The 9,599-nt window shown below is 34.7% G+C and overlaps 1 protein-coding gene across 2 annotated transcripts in view; it reads right to left on the bottom strand.

Annotated features, from left to right (window-relative positions):
* Positions 1–8,141, bottom strand: part of LOC117109539 (mitochondrial uncoupling protein 2-like) — a 21,811-nt gene extending 13,670 nt beyond the window's left edge. Inside the window, exon 1 of one of the 2 annotated variants that reach the window (XM_033251910.1) lies at positions 7,995–8,141. The gene's annotated coding sequence lies outside the window, so the exon portion shown is untranslated. Of the gene's footprint in view, positions 1–2,208; positions 2,317–7,994 lie in introns of those variants that run through there. The other variant, XM_033251911.1, reaches the window with a different exon arrangement.
* Positions 8,142–9,599: the final 1,458 nt, after the last annotated feature.

A 9,599-nucleotide genomic window follows, 5' to 3' on the forward strand; every position in this document is an offset into this window, starting at 1 on the left:
ACAGGAGTTTAAACATACAGCTGTTTAAAGAACAATATTTGAGAAATCAGCATTCAAAGTTTATGATTTTGGGCATTTCTTAGGCAGAAACCATCACCAAATCGTTTAAAATTGTTGTTTTAATATTGAAAATGGGGAAAATAACAGCATAGCATGATACATATAGTTACAGTAGTTTGTGTGCAAATAAAATAGATTTTTTAAAATTTGACATTCCAGCATACTTTTGGCCAATATCTCAGGACAGGATTTGCGACGAGTGACATGTTTGGCTTGTCTTTGCCACATATTAATTTCATTGCATGCTTGGATAGCTGATGAACACAAAGAAATTGACCTACTGGGTTAATCTGAACTGTTGGCTGTGAATCATGTACATGGAAATTGTTGTTACCTGGATATGTTGATCATTATTGATTGAGTAGCCATTTTTTTCTAATTTTCTAATTTCTCTTGTTATTTACAGTAGATGCTTTGACAATGCCTACAAAATAATAGTATGTCTGACATTTTTTAAATGCTTCATTTAAATACGAAATATTAGTAGGATACAAATTTGAAACATAATAAAACATACACTTCACTTTTTTTTTTATAAGAACCAGTAAAATTTTGCCCAGGCTAAGTGTTCTTATTTTTTGCCAATTTCAGGCTCAAAATGTTCTTATTTAAACATAAAAATATTATTGCACAACAGCAGTATATTAGTATTACTTTTATAATCACAACTACTGCAAAAAATGCACAGATACATGATACAGTAAGATATGAATTGATGGTTTTTCTATTTAAAAAAAAAAATCATTTGGCATTTTATTTTAGCCTCAATTTATTCTTATTTTGTTCTTAAATTTTAAACAATTTAAGAACAAAATAAGAATAAATTGTGTTCTTAAATTTTAAACAATTTCAGCCTCAGTTTTCTTATCAAATGTCATAAGAATCTGATAAAAAAAAGTGTATTTTATGAAGATCTGAAATAGTAGTATACTGTACAAATGACAGCAACCATACAGTACAAGACAAACAGTAGGCCTAGTAATACACAATATGCAACTTCCTTTTATTACTTAGTGTATTACATGAACATTATGTTAATGAAATCAACACCTTTGGCATTGTTAATGATGCATGCAGAAATTATCGCCTTGAAAATTATGAACACTGTCACTGCTTATTTCCTTGATTACACAGTTACTTACTTTCAAAACAAGGATATTTATTGCAGGGAGGTGCCTATTGCAATGCCACGGAACAAAGTCCTTGACAGGTCAAGGCCCTTTTGTTTGTAAAATTTGTGCAAAAATCAGGCCCTTTTTTCAAATTTTAAAAATAATACTGCATAATTTTATGTTTCCATGTATAATCAAGGACCCAGATTTCATGTGGGCCTAGATTTCAAGCGAACCATATTGTTGGCCTACACATTGACAAATAAAAAATCTTGTATCTTTCCTCATGGAGGCCTTATTTTACAGTCTCAGTGGGCCAGGAAGCAAATAATTACTTAAACTATCTCAAAACTAACTCAAATAACGAAAATAAATATAACCCAGTGTATTTTGCTATCCTTTATGCCTCCAGTTAGGGCACCGCCAACATTTCAGCAAGGCCAAATGTAAACACTGCAAGGAGTCTATAGGTTTGCAGAATTGTATTTCAATTGGTAAAATTGTCACGAGACAAGCCAAGGCCTTTTATGCAAAAAATTTGCATGGAAATCAGCCCTTCAGGCTCTGGAAAAAAATTAGTTTTTGATATGTTAGATTTCTGATTCTGATTTTTCTATGACACAAAATGCATTTGATGAAAAACTCGGAAGCGGTAAAATGCGATACAGTACATATACTGTATTTCTGAATATTTAAAAACCTTTTTCCCCCAGTTTTTAAATATTAAAAAATCTATATCTCAGTAATACCTTCCGAGTATTTCCTCTATTTTTTTTTTTGTGTCTTAAAAAAATCAGTTCTACAACATAAAAAAAAAAATGTTTCCTCTGGAGCCCGAATTTAATTATTCAAATGTCTGGACCTGAATGGATTTCTAGGCCTAAACTTTGGCACATCCCTGCACATGGCTTATTTTAATCTTGGACAGAGGCTGTAGCCTGCTCACAGTGTACTAATACTATATTATACAATATAACTAACTGTACTGTAATACAACAAACCAGAATTAACACTAGGAAGTACACACATACTATACCTTTGTGGAAAGGAGTTAAAGAAAACTCTCAGCTTTCTAGCAACAGTAAGCATTATTAGCAAATGAAATAATCAGTCTCAAGACTACAGTACTGTATTATCACCTGATGCAGAGGTCAACGACGATCTATTATGTAATTTGCATAATGGTACTGTTGACATCCAGAATAGTATTCACAGTAGACCAATGAGAATGAACTATCCTGCTAATCTGTTCACTGATTGGTTTAAGAAGATGAGACAGAAACCAAAGCCAGTTTCCTAGGTTACTCATGGAAGTGCAATAATGAAATTTTTCTCCTTCTTTTTTTGACAATGAGTGAGAGTGAAAATTGAACAGAAACAATAATTGAAACCTATAGTATTTATTTTTTAACATATAGTACAGTACCGCCATGGAAAAAAAAAAAAAAAAATAGATTGCAGTGTTGATTACCATGTTCTCATGATTAATTCATAATACCATACGATTATTGTGTATATCACCATCATTATTATTTATTAAATTGAAAAAAAAATAATCTGGTTTTATTTTAAAAATACTATTTTTTTGTTAACCTTTAATTTATATAAGCTTTACAATATTTTCCTACAACCTCGGAAAAAAAAAAAGATTTGACAAATAAATTAATCGATTATCCAAGTGCTGAATTGCGTATGGGTGTGGTCCGTGACTACCTAGCAGCCGTAAATAGTTGCTTCATGGTAGATACAGGTTCACATCATTCCACAACGACAGGGGCTGAAATGAACCATAACATCGGGGTAACCCCTTACTCTTCCGAAAGATGCAATGAGTTCTTCAAAGCGCACACAAACCAAATTTATACACCGGACCTCCATTTCTTATATGAGAAGACTTGGTTCTATCAACTAGCGCCGAAGTACTAAGGCTGTAGCTAGCAGTGCCCCTGCCTTACCGCTCGGCCACTCGATCTTTAATGTAATAACTGCATAGGTACCTTTTCCCTGCTTTCCTTCTATTCAAGATCCATCTCTAACTCCATCAATGAAGCGGTGAGATTTTTTGGTGACAGTCTACTGTATTACTGCAGTATCAGGGGCGGATCCAGCCTGGTATGAAAGACAGGCCGTGTACTGTATGTGCGATCTGAATGAGAGTCTCAGGGAAGAGCCTGTGGTAGGGGTGCAAGAGGTAAATCCTTAAACCACTAGCATCTTCGTTAATTTGAGGTTGTATTTGATTGAATTTTACTATTTAACATGGCCATTTTCTAATAATCTTTACAAAACAATTTAAAAAAAAAGAAAAAAAGAGAGGGGTGTACACTTCTTACACCTCCTCTTAATCCGCTGAGTATTAGCAGATAACCATGCTGAGGAGGAAAGGAGATAATTGTGTGTCTTTTACGAAGTGAATGATTTTTGATATTCATACTATTGTTATTGCAAATTGAGTGGAATGACCTTTCAACATGTAGGTTGCTGAATTGTGATTGGTTGGTAGTGTTTATACAGTATTAGGATATGCTAGGGGAAGGTCTTGTCTGTCATTTATTTGCATTGATTAATGTATCCTTGCAAAATTGTCTGATATACAGTGATAAAAAATGAATAATCATTGAATGAGTATACTATGCTGTAAAAGAAGTTTTATTTAATTTTTTATGTAATTTGTTTAATAATCTATAAAGGATTTTAATTATTTTTTTCGGTAAATAGACCTATAGAATATTGACCAAACTAGTAAATATATCCTCCAGTGTACAAAACAATTGATTCCTACCATAAAATGTACATTATAATACAGTATCTAAATAATGCAATGCTTGAATTGAGGGAGTCATCAAATGAGGGCGTTATCAAATTTATGGCAGGTCACTTCAAACGACATGTAAAAAATCACAACTTTCTTTGTTTCTTAAATTTTTTGAGTTTTTTATTATCAAAACAACTTTTTGTATATGTGATACATAATAATATATTTATAATACAGATACTAATCACCATATTTGCACAATTATACGTTTCTTTTTAAAACGAAGGTCAACGGCAGCAGCGTCGTATCATATAATTTGCCTCGTGACGTCATTTCTCCGTAAATCCCAACTTTCATGCGACGCAACATCGATATATGATGTTTACATAATATATAGAACCTATGGTGAGAATTTCGTTGACTACTAAATCTATGCAACGGTTAAGGTGATATTTTACTGGACTATAGTAGTTTGAAACCAATCAGTCATCGTGGCAACAAACAATTTTCTACAGTACACCATTGACAATGACAACATGATGAAGAATATTACAAATTCAACTAAATTAAAAGTTATTATGGGAATAATGATGACGGTTGTTTAGCATAAATTTACTCATTAATGAAATATTAATTATTTTAGAATAATCATGCAAGTACCAAAAACAATAGGCTCTGTCTTCTTATTACCATGTTGCATTCCGTAAAGTTTGAAACCAATCAGACTTACCAAAAAACAATAACAATAGGCTCCAGCTTCTTATTACTATCTTACATAGAGTACTGCCAAGTTCGAAACTAATCAGACTTACCAAACTTTAAATTTATTGTGTAACCTAAACCACCTGATTAATGAAATATTAATTTTGCAAATAAGCAATTAGCATATTCACACATGTACAAAAAACAATGCTCTGTCTACTTATTACCATCTTGCATTCTGCCAAGTTTGAAACCAATTGGACTTACTGTACCAAACTTTAGTTATCATGGTAACTAGCCTAATTACCTGATTAGTGAAATATTAATTATGCAAATGAGCAATTAGCATAATCAAACACGTACCAAAACCTTCTTATTACCATCTTGCATTCTGTCAAGTTTGAAACCATTCAAGTTTGAAACTACGTTAACTTTAGTTAACGTGGTAACAAACAATTTTACCTAACAACGGCAACGACGACGACAATAACAGCATGAAGAACATGGGCAAAAACTCACCAACGCTTCACTCCTTTGGGGAGGCTAATAAATTGCTTATATTCTGTGAATCATTAGAAATTTATATATTGTTTGATCAGAGTCAAAATGAGGAGATTTTAATTGATTTTTTTAAGGATTTCTTATTTTTACCACTGAGACGGTAACTGCATACTGAACAGCAAGCTCTACTTTGAGAATTTGGCATATTAAAAACTTTGGACATATATGCAATTGAATGTTGACACACTAAATTGTACTGTAGGAAAACTTCTTCTAGAATATGGACAGTTTAATCCACAGTAATTGATATGATTATTACATTATTTATGCTGGTTTCTGAAGCCATAAATTCTATTAAACCCTTCATCGTTTTAGAATCTCACTGGTAGTAGCCAATAATTTGACTCATACATACAGTACCAGCATAGACTAGGCCTTTTTCTGACTGTTTAATGCAGGGGTGGGCATAAAAATCGGTCGGAAGGCCAATGTGAATTTCTGATTTAACACCGTCACACACAAACTTTGATGTTTCCAGTGAGTTTCCAAAAACCTCCAAGTCTGCTTTTACACCATTTTATTCTCAGATTAATGTTATTTTTTACATGCCGTATGATCGGTGCCGGGCTGGCAGTCGGAGGCATTGATCATTACTAAAAAAGTCACAATTTATTAAATTTCATTTATGCTTGCTCCAAACCACTACTAAATGTACTACTGTTTAGCTACAGCATAATAGTGCAATTTGGTGCTGGAGGCATTTGATCAAGATAATTTCCATGGTTGTAGGCACAAAAATATTTTATCCAGGCCTGCAGATTGGGTTTTTAATAAATTTTTGCGTGCTGCAAAAAAATTGCTGTCTGGCCGCACTTTGTCCACCTGTGGTTTAATGCATACAGTAGTCCTTCAAAAATCATTTCACATTATTTTATTACTCAATACTCAAAAACTTTATTTGTCATATACATGTACAATACACATACAATGAAATTCAACTTGGTTCCTTAACAAAAACAAACACAAAATATGAAAATTTCAAACTAGTGACTTGTTTAATGCCCTAATGGCGGAGGAATAGACACTACATATAGATCTACCCCTCCCTGTCACTAGTGATTGATATCGGCGGCCACTCCGCATCAAAGTGAACAAATAGTTGGCCGGGTGATTTCTGTCCCCAGCGATCGCCATTGCCTTTTTAACCATACGGTCATGATAGATTACATCTGCCGAAGGCTGCTTGATTCCAATGATGCGGGATGCAGACTTAACTACACGATTTAGGTCCTTCTTCTCCTTCTCCGTGGTGTACTACCCATACCAGATAATAACAGAGAGAGTTAGAACGCTCTCTATCCCTGACTTATAGAATTGACCCATCCCGGGGGGTGGCTAATCCTGAAGGACCTCAATCTACGCAGAAAATAAAATCGCTGCTGTGCCTTTTTTACACACTGATGAACGTTTTCACCCTATTTGAAGTCATTTGTGATAATATGTACCCAAACATTTGAAGGAATTCTGGATGATTAGTGGTTTTAACTGTCCCCTGGTGGTTCTTTTATATTTTGTTTTTTTCCGAAAGTCAACAATTATTTCTTTAGTTTTGGCGACATTTAGTTCAAGATTGTTGTAATTACACCACTCAATTAGTTGTTCAACTTGTGCAGGAATTACAGTATGCTCATCACTGTTCTGAATAAGGCCAGTCACGGTAGTAGTATCATTAGCGAATTTAACGATAAGGCAATCTGAGAAGGAGGTACTAAAGTCATGTGAGTAAAGGATTGGCGAGAGTACGCATCCTTGGGGGGCCCTGTATTTATTACTATTGTATTAGAAATTAATGAACCTATTTCAACTACTTGTGGTCGAAAAAAAATAATCAAAGAGACCCACCGATACCAAGGTTATTCAACTTAAGGAGCAATTTACAAGGTGAGATTGTGTTAAATGCAGAACTGAAGTGGAGAAAGAGAACTCTAGCATGGAGTTTAATCCTTGTGCATTGTAATAGACACTGCATCCTCGGTTGACCCATTGGCCCTGCAAACTGCTAAGGATATAAAATAAGCCTGGAGAAATTTCATCCATTAAAATTTATTTACTCAACTGACAGCCATCTCATTGATTGAGGTCGGCGCGGTTGAAAAAGATCGTAACATGAAGGATAAACAAGGCGATTCTACCACGGATCTAGGCCTGCCTTGCCATGGAGTTGTTATTTTGATAAACAACTTAAATAACAACTCCCTGGTCTTGTTTACGACATTTTAAGGCTGAGCGAGCGCCATAGTATATTGGCTTAAGATAAGAAATTTTGTTTCATTGCTCTATGACATCGTGCAAATCACATTTTTTGTGAAATTTTCGGGATAGGCCTATTAAAAAAAATCGGGAGATTATTAATAAAAATCGGGAGAACCCGCGATTTTCGGGAGACTTTGGATCTCTGACATTATGAAATTTAAACATTCAATTCGTTCAGGTTTGAGCTTGCTTTTCTTTAGATTTTAATGGAAGAAAGGTCAGAAAGAGAGAGAGAGAGAGAGAGAGATACATGACAGTCGAGCACTAACTCCATCATGAATGGGCGAATACAGAGTAGGCCAAGGAGGCAAACAAAGGTGAACAGAAGAAATTCCTTACGTGATCGACCTGGTCTGCATCGAGGCTTCCCTTTTCGGGCTAGGCCAGGCTCTACTACAACTCTAGGTTAAGCCGGTGGGTTAGGCCTAGCCTAGGCTCTAGCTGAACCATTTTTAATTTTATATTCTTCCTGAGATTTTCAGAGTTTAATGCTAGGATATAGATACGCTATATTCTTAAAATCTACCACATGAATGAAGCTATGAACTAACCTGTTTGCGATCAGTTTGTCGAGAAAAACCAGAGAACGTACTGAGAGGCGATGATTACCACAAAATAGTTGTTTGTTCCCGATCAGCTGTTTGAGATTTAGCTGATCTCATCAGCATTGACCAATCAAATTGATGAATTGAGAGGTGTGTCATAGAATTTAGCCAAAGATACTAGAAATACAAGATAATTGTAAAAATGAGGCGGAAGTCGTGCCCAACGTAGGCGGCGCCCTTCTTTTTAACCATGCAAGTTTACTATACTTCGTGCCCAACGTACAGGGCGCCCTTCTGTTGCAAAGTATATCCAGACGCAAAAGGCGCCCTTCCTTTTCCACTAATGAAGGAAAACTTTTTCTCTAAGAGTGCGTCCGGCCATGCGATTCTGCGCTGTATTGTTGTTTTATTCTTTACTGATTCATGATTATGCTTTAATTGTTTTGTGTATTATTTGGATAATAGCAACGATTTCTACCGCCACCAAGGAGGTTATGTATTCACCAATGTCACTGTCTGGGTGTCTATTCCAGTTTGTTTTTATATCTAGTATCTTTGTTGAGAATTGATAATAAAATACGCGACGACTTGGTAACGAAAGTTTAGCACAAGTTTTTTTTAGATCCAGCTGTAGGGGGCGTCCCATTTTTGGTATTCCCACCATGCATTTCGGTGGAACACTTTTTTTGTGTGGAGAACTCTATCTTGTATTTCTAGTATTTGATTTAGCCAATTGCAGTAGAACGAAGAGACGCACCTCCACGTCACCCACATTATGGGCTAGAAGCCTGATGATGCAATGTTTCAATGTAAATGACTTTCAGACGCGTCAAAGTCGATTGTGACGCAGAAGAAGTCTTGACAAGATCTCTAGGATAGCATACTCTTTGAGGATAGAAATATTAAAATGTTCCTTCATTCCTAAAGATGACCCAATAAATATCGAAACGTAAAGAATCATAAAGCAATTGCACCATTATTAATTTTAAAAAAATATTAGGACACGCACACGTACATAGATCAAAATGATATGGCATTTTTCAGATCCCGGTTGAGGCTGATTGCTTCTCTGATAAAGCATTTGGAAAGTGCAACTCTCGTCTCTGTGCCAATTTATTTATTTTATTACTTATTTCTGGTAAAGCGTGCACATACAAATTTTAGAAAAACAAAACAAAAAATAAACAAGACAAAAAATTCAATGATTACAAAAAATGAACTAATAGGAAATGTAGTAGATTTTTTTTTTTTTGCTCACTGGTACTGGTACGGGCATCTATAATAATGCGACTCTTCCTTGCGGTTATAAAGCGCAGTTCCTATAAGAAAATTCACATTTGATTTTCCAAGGACACGGGGTATGAAAGCAATCATCCATTATTACAATTTATGGATCTGAAAACACTTCGCCTAAGGGAAGGCGTAATTCCTAAAATAACTGGCAATAACAAAATGATAACGGACAATACGTTTATATATAAGGCCACGTTTCAAAACAAGATTAGCACTGTTATCGACTGTTCACTCTTAATGCAAAGTATTGAATTGCTAGTTTAATTCGAATATATATATATATATATATATATATATATATATATATTATATATTGGC

This window comes from Anneissia japonica, unplaced genomic scaffold (assembly GCF_011630105.1).
Source record: "Anneissia japonica isolate Jap-2015-1 unplaced genomic scaffold, ASM1163010v1 scaffold287829_len2072220_cov186, whole genome shotgun sequence".
NCBI classification, from domain to species: Eukaryota; Metazoa; Echinodermata; class Crinoidea; order Comatulida; family Comatulidae; genus Anneissia; species Anneissia japonica.